We start from the raw sequence: 13,793 nt of genomic DNA, 5'->3' as shown, positions 1-13,793 counted from the left end.
GTTGATGATGATGATTAAATTTCTATGCTACCAAATAGCCAAATCTCTCTCAGAAATTTAATTAAAAAATCAAAACAAAAGTCAGCTTCAATGCAGAGATCTAAAGATACAGTAACACATTTAAAACAACAAAAAATGAATGGAGGCACTTTCCTGGGGCTGCATTCCCTCAGGAAAAAACCAGGTACATTGTCTGCGGGTGCTCCTGGATTCATGATTATCAAGTGACTTCTGTGGCAAGGAGCACCTATTACTGCCTTTGGTTGGTATTCCAACTATCCTGGCCAGTGTAGTCCATGCATTCATAACCTCACATTTAGATTACCATAATGTGCTTTAGGAGGGGTTACCCTTGAACTTGGTCCAGAAACAGCAGCTGATGCAGAATACGGCAGCCAGGATGCTGAGACACGTGACAGCACACGTAATGAAGCAGTTGCACTGGCTGACTATTAGCTACAGAGACAGGTTCAAGACTTTCTTTCTGGCATATAAAACTTAGGACAACTTGGGACCGGGTTATGTGGCAGATTGCTTCCCCCAATATAAGCCCATTTGATTGCTAAGGCCATTGAAGGTGGCCTTGTTGGTTGTATTGCAACCTGCAGATTGCTATCAGGTGGCAACCCAGAAACAGGCCTTCTCTGTGGTGACATCCACTTTGTGGAAGGCAACAACTGTGTCACGTTTTAAATGCTAGTTAAAGACCCATCTTTTCACCCTGGTCTTTCCTGATTGATTGGGCTACCCAGTTTGTTAGTTCTCTGGTTTAAAAAGTTTTATCTATTTATTTATTTTATTACATTTATATTCCGCCCCATAGCCGACGCTTTCTGGGTGCTTTACAGAATGGTTCTATTTTACTTTAACTGCTTTAACTGGAACAATTTTGTATTTTCTGTTTCTAAATATATTAACTGTGGACATTTTATATTTTCATGCCATAAAACACTTTGAGATGTCTTTTTTGATGTAATCAAGCAGTCTATAAATTGATTAAATAAATGAGGACACTGCCCTAGAGATATTCATACCGTTAGCATGTTCAATGACAGATGCATTTTTCAGGCATGCCCTGACAGCCAGCTTAGAAGAGAGAGCATGTTTGCCCCAGGACAACTTCTCTTTCACATGATTGCAGCTACTATTCCACTTCAACCACTCATTCCACTCATTGTGCTGTTCTGAGGCAGCATTCATTGTCCTAGCAATGAACGGGTGTGATATGATGGTTTGCATCATTTTTCAACTCCTCCTTGTTCTTCCTTCACCAAACATCACCCAGAAATTGCATAATTCTGCATTCTTCCATGGTTATTGTGCCTGTCAACAAGTAACTAGCAGTACCTTTTAAAATATTGCTTTCCATTATTGGAAGTACTGATATTCACCTAGTGAATAAAAATGCCCTTTGCAGTCCCAATAGCAGCAAGGGAGTCGAAGGGGTTCTTTGTAGGTGTTTGAGCCCAGCATCAAGAGGCCAGATACCCATACAAGTTCTGAGAAGACGAATGGCCATCATCCACTTGTCATTTCTTTTTCTCTTTTTGTCTGCTGGATGGTTTTTTTTGGGGGGGGGGTCTAATATGCCGCACCCTGCAAGTCCCCACTTAAATACTGCCACTTTCCTAGACATGGGGCAGGGAAAAGTGAGGCAGCCCCTGTGCTGCAAATCTTTATATATCTAACCTGTGTCGGTCTCTGGCTGGAGTTTATAAGATCCTAGTCCAGCAGCTGTGTTATGTCTTGAAATATTTATAATCTGCCCTATAACAGTGTGGGATACAGTAATAAAACAATTTAAAGTAAAACAATATTCCATTATACTCATCAACCGTATAAAATCAGCTTAAATAACGCAAGCAAACAAATAAAAACTGAGCTGCCATCAGTAAGACCCCAAAGCTTGGGTAGACAGCCAGGTCTTGACATGGTGCTGATATCTGGCTTGTGCCAGCCAGACTTTCGATAAGTCGTTCTGATTTAGTCGGAATCCCCTCCTCCATGGTGTCTAGGAAGTAGGGAGTGGGGAGGAAGACGGTCAAGACAGTCATTTTGGTCTCTCCATCAACTTTAGTAGCAGTGGCTCATCTTACGCCACTTTTTCAGGCAAAATGTTATGTTATCATTGAGGCTGGGCCCCGAAGTCCATCCCTTCACTGGTCATAGTGATTAATGCTAGCACAATGGCAGCAAAGGCTCATGGGAGCAATTGTGTCCTCTGCCTCGCTAAAGCCCCTTTTCAATTGAAATACATTAAACCAGAGTCCAGCACAGTTAACTAGGTTTACATTTCATTCATTTCATCAGAGAAAAATGGCAAATTAACACAACTGGCCCTTGATGAGAGCGCTTCCATAATTATTCCCGTGGAGAAATATAATTGGAACATATAAGGCCAGAATTGGGGACCCACATGGATTTTCTTGAATCATCTGAGGAGGTATTGAACTAGACAAGCTCTGGTGCTTGGAGAGTTCGTATAAAAAGCTTTTTATTAGTATCCAAAGGTGCTCAACGTTTCGGACAGGGAGTCCTTCATCAGGAGCTATAACAATCTATATAAATAAAAATGAAAAAGACCGTTCATTACTGTTGTTATATCTCCGAAAGTTCTTCACCGATTGCTTTGAAATTTTGACACAGCGTTGCGTTCGAATACGCGAGCGTTGTTATGTAACTATGTTCTCTATGGGGTCAAAAGTTTGTCTTAAAATCGAAGAAATAGGCCTCCTCAAAACCAGTCCTGCTGATCATTGTGACATCGCCAACCAGTAGGCCAATCCACTGCCTCTGCCTCCTCTCCTATTTGCATGTTCTCTCCTATTTGCTCTTATAGGTCATTGTAACATCGCCAACCAATAGGCCAATCCACTGCCTCTGCCTTCTCTCCTATTTGCATGTTCTCTCCTATTTGCTCTTATAGGTCATTGTGGCATCGCCAACCAGTAGGCCAATCCACTGCCTCTGCCTTCTCTCCTATTTGCATGTTCTCTCCTTTTTGCTCTTATAGGTCATTGTGGCATCGCCAACCAGTAGGCCAATCCACTGCCTCTGCCTCCTCTCCTATTTGCATGTTCTCTCACAATTGGCTGAGTGAATATAGATGTCACACCTGTGACAATTGCACGTTCTGAAGAAAGGTAACTGCCAGGAGTTTCCACTAACCTCCTCACCGTAAAAACATCCTTTTTTAAAAACCAAACAGTAGGCCAATCCACTGCCTCTGCCTCCTCTCCTATTTGCATGTTCTCTCCTATTTGCTCTTATAGGTCATTTTATTTATTTATTTATTTATTTATTTATTTATTACATTTTTATACCGCCCAATAGCCGAAGCTCTTTGGGCGGTTCACATAGAAGCAGGTCTATGGGCAGGTCATAGAAGCAACAATCTTGACAGGACCTTTCAAAGGTGAAGATGTCCTCATTCCTCGCATTCCTATGATTCCAACAGATATGCCATTTCAATTTAAGAGATTGCAATTCCCAATTCGATTGGCGTTTGCAATCACCATCAACAAAGCTCAGGGCCAATCTTTAGAATTGTGCGGTTTAGATCTAGACACAGATTGCTTCTCACATGGACAATTATATGTTGCGTGTTCTAGAGTTGGCAAACCAGACAATCTCTATATATACACAGACAATGGAACAACTAAAAATATTGTATATCCACAAGCATTGTGAAATTAAACATATTAGAAACATCTGCTTTGTCTTTTCTTTCTTTTCAATTTAACCAGACTGAGCCACAGCAACATGTGGCAGGGTACAGCTAGTTCAAAATAAAAAGTTAAAATAGAAAAAGAGGAAAGAGGAACAACACCCAGAAACTAAGTTACATTCTTTGAAAAATTGTTTCATGAATCACAACTATTCTTGTATATAAGATTTGTTGTTAGCAGAAAATTGCATGGAAAATTTCCAGCCTTTATACCTTGTCAATCCTACAGGGTAGGTCTTATGGCTTGTTATTCATAACGAACAGATATTACAATTCAAAAGTCAGGTTTCTCTGTTTTTAACATCATTGCTTCACACATTAAAGATAGCAAGTACCTTTTCTTTAATATATACATACAGTGGAATTTATATCTTACAGAAAACATATCTTATACTCAACACAAACTAGAGCCAGTGTGGTGTAGTGGCTAAGATGTTGGACTGGGAGTCAGCAGATCTGGGTTCTAGTCCCCACTCGGCCATGGAAATCCACTGGGTGATTTGGGCCAGTCACACAGACTTTCAGCCCAACCTACCTCACAGGGTTGTTGTTGTGAGGATAAAATGGAGACGAGGAGGAGGATTATGTACGTCACCTTGGATGAGGATTATGTATGCCACCTTGGGTTCCTTGGAGGAAAAAAGGCGGGATAAAAATGTAATAAATAAAAAATAAGTAAAGCCAGAATTGCAACCCATTCAGGTTCACTTAAACAACTGATCCTATTTAATTAGGCAAGATAGGGAACACATGACCTTGACTTGCCAACAGGCTCTTTAAAATTTACAAACGTAGCTCCAGCACAGAACGCTGAAAATCACAGCATTATAAACTGGAGACTGCAATCTGAAAAACCTTGCACTACAGTAGCTCTTTGGCAGCTCATTAACTTTTTTCAGATTAGACTTTCTTGTGCCTGCATTATCATGGTTTCTGTTAAGTAGAAATGTATTATAATAGTTTGAGTCGAGTATAAGATATGTTTTCTGTAAGATATCCACTGTATAAGGTACTTGCTATCTTTAATGTCTGAAGCAATGATGTTAAAAACAGAGAAACCTGACTTTTGAACTGTAATATCTGTTCATTATGAATAACAAGCCATAAGACCTACCCTGTTAACAACAAATCTTGTATACAAGAATAGTTGTGATTCATGAAACAATTTTTCAAAGAATGTAACTTAGTTTCTGGGTGTTGTTCCACTTTTCTATTTTAACTTGTTTATTTTGAATTGTTATAGCTCCTGATGAAGGACTCTCTGTCCAAAATGTTGAGCACCTTTGGATACTAATAAAAAACTTTTTATACGAACTCTCCAAGCACCAGAGCTTGTCTCTTTCGCACCCACGCTATTTGGTGCTTTTTTCCCCCTCACGGGCATAGAATCATAGAATAGCAGACTTGGAAGGGGCCTACAAGGCCATCGAATCCAACCCCCTGCTCAATGCAGGAATCCACCCTAAAGCATCCCTGACAGATAGTCGTCCATCTGCTTCTTGAACACCTCTAGTGTGGGAGAGCCCACAACGTCCCTAGGTAACTGATTCCATTGTTGTACTGCTTTAACAGTCAGGAAGTTTTTCCTGATGTCCAGCTGGAATCTGGCTTCCTTTAACTTGAGCCCGTTATTCTGTGTCCTGCACTCTGGGAGGATCGAGAAAAGATCCTGGCCCTCCTCTGTGTGACAACCTTTTAAGTATTTGAAGAGTGCTATCATGTCTCCCCTCAATCTTCTCTTCTCCAGGCTAAACATGCCCAGTTCTTTCAGTCTCTCTTCATAGGGCCTTGTTTCCAGACCCCTGATCATCCTGGTTGCCCTCCTCTGAACATGCTCCAGCTTGTCTGCGTCCTTCTTGAAGTGTGGAGCCCAGAAGTGGACGCAATGCTCTAGATGAGGCCTAACCAGGGCCGAATAGAGAGGAACCAGTACCTCACGTGATTTGGAAGCTATACTTCTATTAATGCAGCCCAAAATAGCATTTGCCTTTCTTGCAGCCATATCACACTGTTGGCTTATATTCAGCTTGTGATCTACAATTCCAAGATCCTTCTCATTTGTAGTACTGCTGAGCCAAGTATCCCCCATCTTGTAACTGTGCATTTGGTTTCTATTTCTGGCTATTCCAATACATACAAGTATTGGACTAGCCAGCTTGCAAATTGTTCCTAAAGTTCCATAGGTGTAGTCTGGCCTGGCCTAACATTTTCCCCTCTTCTACAGAACTAAGCCTAAGTGACTGTAATGATTGTGTGTTAATTGTATCAATTAACTTGATTGAGTGTTACAATGATTTGTATAAAGGCATTCACCTAGTATTGGAGGGCAGTTAGTACATATCGTGACTTACTCAATAAAGGTTACTCTTTGTATGCTGTCTGGAGAGTGTTCTACAAATATAAGAAACATTAAATACTACAGTGACCTCAGTTTGCAAAAACTGTTGTGCATGTTGTATATAAAAATGTTTATTCCATTATTTCCATGTCATGGAAGATTGGGACTGGAATCCATAGACCAATTGGCCAAATGTAACGCCAGAAGTACCCCCACCCCAATTTATTCTAGGCACATACTATTGTGTCCAGTAGGTGGGAGTATGTTCCAGTCAAGAGATCCAGCATTCCTCAAATCACACAGAAGTGTGTAGCATTTAGCAACACATACAGTAATCTAAATCTTTGTTCTGCCCCCCTCCATGCTTGGCAAAATAACAAAACAAGAGGATTCCTATGAATCCCATGAAAAAACAGGCAATTCTTCTGAGATATAAAAGCCCAGACTTTCATAATTCAGTTCTGAAACTTACCTAAATTTAAGCAAGGAAATTATGTAAACTGAAGGAGCCATTTTGGGATGCATTCTTTCCAGTGAGATTATTCATAAATAACAAATGTTATACCACAAATGAATTTAGCTAATCTTCCTTGGAATTCTTTTGTATCCATACTGCTCAACCAACTTCCTAATAACAGGAAGAAGGAAAAGAAAAAAGACATAAGCAGCAGACTTGAACCCAGAAGGCTTTGGATGTAACAATTTTTTTAAAGGAAATTTAGAAAGCAATCTTATGGCCCCTAGATGGCATCTCAGAGGCCATCGGATACAGTGAAACTCCTCCCAAACTGTAGTCAGAGCTACAGCTTTGGAGGAGGAGGTCTGACTGTGGACCTCCCACCCAGCCCTTCCATGGAAAGCTCCTCAATGGCTCCCTCACCATTAGGGAGGAATTGGGTGTGTTTGAGGAAGGGCAGGGGGCAGGGAGGGCACAGGGCACAGGTCTACTGGATCCAAAGGTCTCTCAGCCCCCAGCCTCCCTTGTACGGGGAGCACGTTCAGCAAGCTCACTCTTTCTCACCCCTGCATGACAAGCTGCACTGGCTGAAGATGCCTCTGCAACTCCACAGTTTTTAGATGTGCAGGAGCCTTGCACTCCTTTGTCTTTCATCACTCTACAGTTCCTTTGCCTCCCTTCCTTAAATAACATTACCCAGAATTTAAAGATTTTTCTCTTGACCAGCTGCCGCTCTATTTCTTTTCTCCAAGACCTAGCTTTTCAAATACATGGATAATTCTCCTTCAAATGCAGGCTGTCGTTTGAGCTCTTTGCTCTTCATACTGAAGCAGCCAGCTGCTTTGTAAATAAATAGACCCTTTCCCCACCCTCCTAGAAATCACATGGTCCCTTTTCTGAGATTTAACCCAGTACAAGAGAGTACATGTTACACAATTACATCTTGAGACATTCACTGGTTCTAGAAAGAACAATTGGCAGAATTATGTCTTTTCCCCCTTTGGTAATTTCAGAATGATTATAAGAAAATCTTTCTAGCTTTTGAACCTCCTTACTCTTCAAACCTCCCTAACTCTTCATTTGCTCACATCTCAGAAAGTGTATTTACAGATTTTGACCACCATTTCTTACATTTCTTTACACTTTAGTTTTATTTTCTATGGGGCTGCAAACCTCAAAGCATTTGCTTCAGAGTAAATTCACTAAAAACAAAACAAAGGATACTTCTGTTTGTAGAAATGGTTGTCAACTTTTCAACCAACCCTACTCCTGTGTTAAACTAAATAAATTCCACATGCCATTGCTTAAAACAAAGACACACTTGCTACATAATGAGAGAACTTGGGGGCCTTTCCAGTGTGCCCTTATAAAGACAAACATTCTGCTGCATTCACACAGTTCTTGCAAAGATTCTAGATGATGAAACCCTCTAAAATAGTCTTTGTAAGATTGGCAGGGGACAGTGCAGAGACCACATATTTCTTTACCGGCTGTTCAACTGCAAAGGATGGTGGAACAAAATGTCTTCCACCTTGTTACTCTCCCAAGCCCATTGCTCTCTCTCTCTCTCTCCTTTTTCCTACTGTAGTCAGGAGAATGTTTAGGCTGGCCCACAACAAGGAGGAGGTTAGGGCAGGTAAGAGGAGGAGAATCAACGATGGTGTGAGTTCTGGAGAAAGGTTCTTCTTCTCTCAAGGAACTGGTGTGGCTTTCCCTGTCACTATAGACTCCATCCAACAAGCGTTTTATTGCACGCTTGTTCCTGGGCACTCACAGATTTTTCACAGCTCCCTCCCATGATGTCATCTGCCTCTCGTGCCCCTTCCAGCCTTCCTTGCGCCGCAAGAAAAACCAGAAAAAGTCTGGTTGCTGCTCTCTCCTGCTGTCTGTGGGAGAAGCAGCATGATTACAACGCCCGACTGAATGGGCCTTGTGCTCCTTGTTTACTTCCTGTTTTCAAACAGAAGGTAACTGAGCAACAAAACCAGGAGTGGGGAAGCGACAGTAGCCAGCGTGTTTCCCCAGGTCTGATGGAGGTGTGGGTATTAGTCATTCAGACAATATGCAGCCATCCCATGGAGGGAGTTGTCTGTAGTTCCTGTGCCCAGTCCTACAAAGCAAAAAGGTTAATGGGAGTTGACCAGCAGCATCCAAAGCTAGAAATTAGTGTCCACCCAGAAAGGTAGCTGCAGTTCCTCTTACTTTCATCACTGTACGGAGCTTACCTGTATCATAAATGGGGGGTGGGAGGTTGTCACCCTGCATGACAAGCTGCACCTGCTGAAGCTGCCTCTGCCCCTCCATAGTTTTTAGATGTGCAAGAGCCCTGGGTGCTTCCAGGCAGAGAGCTCTTCGCAGTACCAAACAGAAGTCATTATGCACCTATTCCACATTTCCTCCTTAACTTTTTTTTTCTGGTAAGAAAAAAGATGGAAGTGGTGTGGAAACACAGGGGATTTTACAAATGGAAGATGATGACATCTGGAAACAGAGAATGAGAAAAGTAAGTGTGTGTGTGTGTGTGTGTGTGTGTGTGTAAAATTCCGAGTTTGAAGCAGGGCAATTGCAGCATAAAAGACTCAACTGGAGCCACCTACTGGGGGTTGAGGGTGGGAGGCTTGTTCAGTTTAAACAGTTTTTCCTAAGCCAAAGATTCCATTGAAGGGAGATCTTTTCAGCTATTGAAAGAAGAGAGAGAAATGCCCGCGGCAATGAATGGGGTGGAGTGGGTGATTCAGAGAATAAAAAGAGCCAAAAAAGAATTGCATAGTAGACTTGTTGTCCCAGCATGCCTTCAAATAAACCAGTTGACCCACTTGAAAGCAGCTTGTGCCCAATAGTTATTCACTTTTTAAAAGATTTCATTTCATCTGCCTCAGTTTCAGGACAGGGCATGTAATACTTAGTTTAATAATTTTATGGAACTATCTACACGAGTGATTTATTGCACGGTCATGGCTGGCCAATCACAAAAATTTGTGGATCCTTTACATGATGTCATCAACCTCCAGAACAACTTCCATGCCTTTCCCCAGTAATCTTGCTCTAAAAACATACACACACAAAGAGATAATGTAGTATTTAAAATGATTGCAGGATTAATTCTGCTACTACATAGTACTCTTTCATTGAACTTTATGGACCATTGCCCAGAGGGGAAGTTTTCAATTACAAGTCATGTGGTCTCTATTTGTTGCCCTCTAAAGATACCCATAGGGAATGTGGAAAGACCAAAGAAAAAAACCTTGGTAAGGATACAATTTTCCCCCTTAATGTAGAGACGCCTAAGACAATTTTTAACTGAAAGTTGAAATTGAGAATTTAGGGAAATATGATCAACCTTGGATCTAAGTCATATAGTTCTAAAAAGATTTTCAAGTATCTTCCAAAAAGCAAGCTGCAATACCTAGGACCCGTCTTGACAGCAGTGCATTGGCACTGCAAGGCTTCAGGCTCCTGCATTTGCATCCCTTCCTGGCATCTGCATGGGAAGGAGCACAAGTGCGGAGTTGCCGCCATCCCCGGGGGAGGGGGGAGGAATGAGGCAGCCAGAGGGGAAAGAAGAGAGGGATGTGTGGTCCCCGAACCAGCTTTTCTCCCTCTGGCTGCCCCGTTCCTGCCCCCCATTTTTATTTTTTTTACTCTATAAGCGGAGCTTGGGGTGGTTTTTTTCCCTCGGGATGGCTTTGGGATGGCGGCTGCATCATATAGATGACCTGCCGCCACCCCAAATCCACCTCAGGGCAAACCCCTCATCAAGATGTACCCCTAAAAGCTGCAAAAACTACCCAGTGCTGATTTCATACAAGACTGAACTGGCATTTTGGGACAAACTGCTATTGGAGCTTGCATTACTCATTTCAGATGTTGATCTGTTACTTGCCAACACCCAGGCATGCCTGCAACTGATGGAATAACTCTGAATAATAATAATAATAATAATAATAATAATAATAATAATAATAATAATAATAATAATAATATAGATATGTATATGATCCAAAAATAAGCTTTGGATTAACATTTCTAGCTCTTCTTCATACATCAGACATATTCGGACAAGCAAAATATAGTTATGCAGATATGAGTTGGCATTCCCCCCCCCACCACCACCACCCAAAAAAGTTGCCTTTTCCCTCTGAAAAATGATTTCCTTAGTGGGGAATCAAAGAAACGTCACTATGAATGCTCTGTTATCATCCACCTTCACACTCAGAGGGAGGGAGGGAGGGAGGGTCTGTGCTCTTTCCAAATTCAAACAAAAATACTCAGGAAGTTCCAAACTGTCTGCAACAGGGAGGAAACAAAGTATATGGAGTTTTGCTTCTCTGAATGCAGAGAGGTTCTCCAGTATCCTAATATTATTCATAAACTTGTCATAAACTTATTATTCGTTTTCTGGGATGCAGTAGCCGCATCAGTAAATGGTATATCGTCTTTCACATTAGATATCCTGGACTCTTCCTCCTGTAGGTGTTTGTTTATCTGATCTACAGTTGTCTGCAGAATTGCTACAGAAGGTTTTATGGAGGTAAGGTTGTATGCCATAGTTCTGAAAGAGACATAGTCGTTGTCATCATTATCGTATTTTGTTTGATTCTTTTAAAGAGGAAGGTGAGAGAACATCATTTTGCAGTGGCTGTGCAAGGTCAAAAATTTTATTTATTTATTTATTACATTTTTATACCGCCCAATAGCCGAAGCTCTCTGGGCGGTTCACAAAAATTAAAACCATAATAAAACAACCAACAGGTTAAAAGCACAAATACAAAATACAGTATAAAAAGCACAACCAGGATAAAACCACGCAGCAAAATTGATATTAGATTAAAATACAGAGTTAGAACAGTAAAATTTAAATTTAAGTTAAAAGTAAGTGTTAAAATACTGAGAGAATAAAAAGGTCTTCAGCTGGCAATGAAAAGAGTACAGTGTAGGTGCCAGGCGGACCTCTCTGAGGAGCTCATTCCACAACTGGGGTGCCACAGCGGAGAAAGCCCTCCTCCTAGTAGCCACCTGCTTCACTTCCTTTGGCAGGGGCTCGCGGAGAAGGGCCCCTGTAGATGATCTTTAGGTCCAGGCAGGTACATATGGGAGGAGGCGTTCCTTCAAATAACCTGGCCCCAAGCCGTTTAGGGCTTTAAATGTCAATACCAACACTTTGAATCGGGCCCGGACCTGAACTGGCAGCCAATGAAGTTGTAAAAGGACTGGCGTAATGTGATCTCGCCGGCCAGTCCCTGTTAGTAAACGGGCTGCCCTGTTTTGTACCAGCTGAAGCTTCCTGACCATTTTCAAAGGCAGCCCCACGTATAACGCATTGCAGTAATCCAAACGAGAGGTTATCAGAGCATGGATAACTGTAGCTAGGCTATCTCTGTCCAGATAAGGGCGTAGTTGGTATATCAATCTATGCTGACAAAAGGTGCTCTTTGCCACTGAGTTCACCTGTGCCTCAAGTGACAGTTCTGGATCCAAGAGCACCCCCAAACTATGGACCTGATCCTTTAGGGAGAGTGCAACCCCGTCCAGGACAGGGTAAACATCACCTCGCTGGACAGATAAACCACCCGCTAACAGTACCTCCGTCTTGTCTGGATTGAGTCTCAGTTTGTTAGCCCTCATCCAGTCCATTACTGTGCCCAGGCACTGGTTCAGAACAGTCACTGCCTCACCTGGGTTTGATGGAAAGGAAAGGTAGAGCTGGGTATCATCCGCATATTGATGACATCTCAGTCCACATCTCCGGATAATTTCCTCCAGCGGCTTCATGTATATGTTAAACAGCATAGGGGATAAGATAGAGCCCTATGGAACCCCATGGCTTAGGAGCCACAGCACTGAGCAATAATCCCCCAGCACCACCTTCTGGAATCGGCCATCCAAGTAGGAGCGGAACCACTGCAACGCAGTACCTCCAACTCCCAGCTCAGACAACCTATCCAGAAGGATACCATGGTCGATGGTATCGAAGGCCGCTGAGAGGTCCAGGAGAACCAACAGGGTCGCACTCCCCCTGTCTCTCTCCCAGCAGAGGTCATCCGACAGGGCGACCAAAGGCAGTTTCCATTCCAAAACAAGGCCTGAAACCTGATTGAAATGGATCTAGATAATCCGTTTCATTCAAGAGTGCCTGGAGCTGTCCTGCAACCACCCGCTCAAGCACCTTGCCCAGGAAGGGGATATTAGCCACCGGCCTGTAGTTGCTAACATCCTCCAGGTCCAGATTAGGCTTCTTCAGAAGTGGTCTAAATACCGCCTCTTTTAAAGAGGCTGACACCACTCCCTCTCTCAAGGAGGCATTTACAACCTCCTGGACCCAGCCGGCGATCCCCTCCTTATTTGATGTAATGAGCCATGAGGGGCAAGTGTCAAGTGCCCGGGAACGAGCGTGCAATGGAATGCTTATAAAATATTTCTCTACACAATAACTGTACACACGGATGATCAGAAGGATTCACTAAGTGTAACTGACACCTTTTTAAGGTGTAATCCTGTTGGATTAGCCGTGGGTACTTGTAAGCCTCCAAACTTGGAGGCTTACAAGTATGGGAGCTTATGAGTATCCAATGCAGTGTGGGAGGCCACGTTATCCCTCCTGCTCTTCTACAAGGTCGCAAATGCAAGCTCATAAAAGGAGGAAAGGGATCATGTCAGTGGGTGGGGAGGGGGGAGGAGACTATCCCCAGCCATTCCCAGCCTCCTCCCTTCCCTCTCCCCGAAGCCTCCGCTAGACGGACAAAAATGCCCATCTACCTAAAATCCAGAGCAGGAGGGATAACGTGGCCTCCCACACTGCATTGGATACTCATATCCAATGCAAGTTTGGAGGCTTACAAGTACCCACGGCTAATCCAACAGGATTACACCTTAAAAAGGTGTCAGTTACACATAGTGAATCCTTCTGATCATCCGTGTGTACAGTTATTGTGTAGAGAAATATTTTATAAGCATTCCATTGCACGCTCGTTCCCGGGCACTCATGGAGTTTGCTCAGGTCCCTCCCATGATGTCGTCTGCCTCCCACGCCCCTTCCACCCCTTCTGACCTTCCTTGCGCCACAAAAAAAAAAAAAAACCTGGTTAAGTCCGATGTATTTTTAAACTCAGAATTGCTGCTCTCTCCTGCTGTGTGCAGGAGAAGCAGCACCATTACAACACTGGACTCCATGGGCCTCGTGCTTCTTGTGTTCTTTCTCTTTTTTGAAAGAGGAAGTAACTGAGGATGGAAAACACTGGGGGAGAAGTGACGGTAGGGAGCGTGTTAACTCC

The sequence above is a fragment of the Elgaria multicarinata genome, chromosome 9 (genome assembly GCF_023053635.1).
Source record: "Elgaria multicarinata webbii isolate HBS135686 ecotype San Diego chromosome 9, rElgMul1.1.pri, whole genome shotgun sequence".
Taxonomy (NCBI): Eukaryota; Metazoa; Chordata; class Lepidosauria; order Squamata; family Anguidae; genus Elgaria; species Elgaria multicarinata.
The sequence above is the reverse complement of the archived record's forward strand: the minus strand, read 5'-3'. Positions refer to the sequence as shown.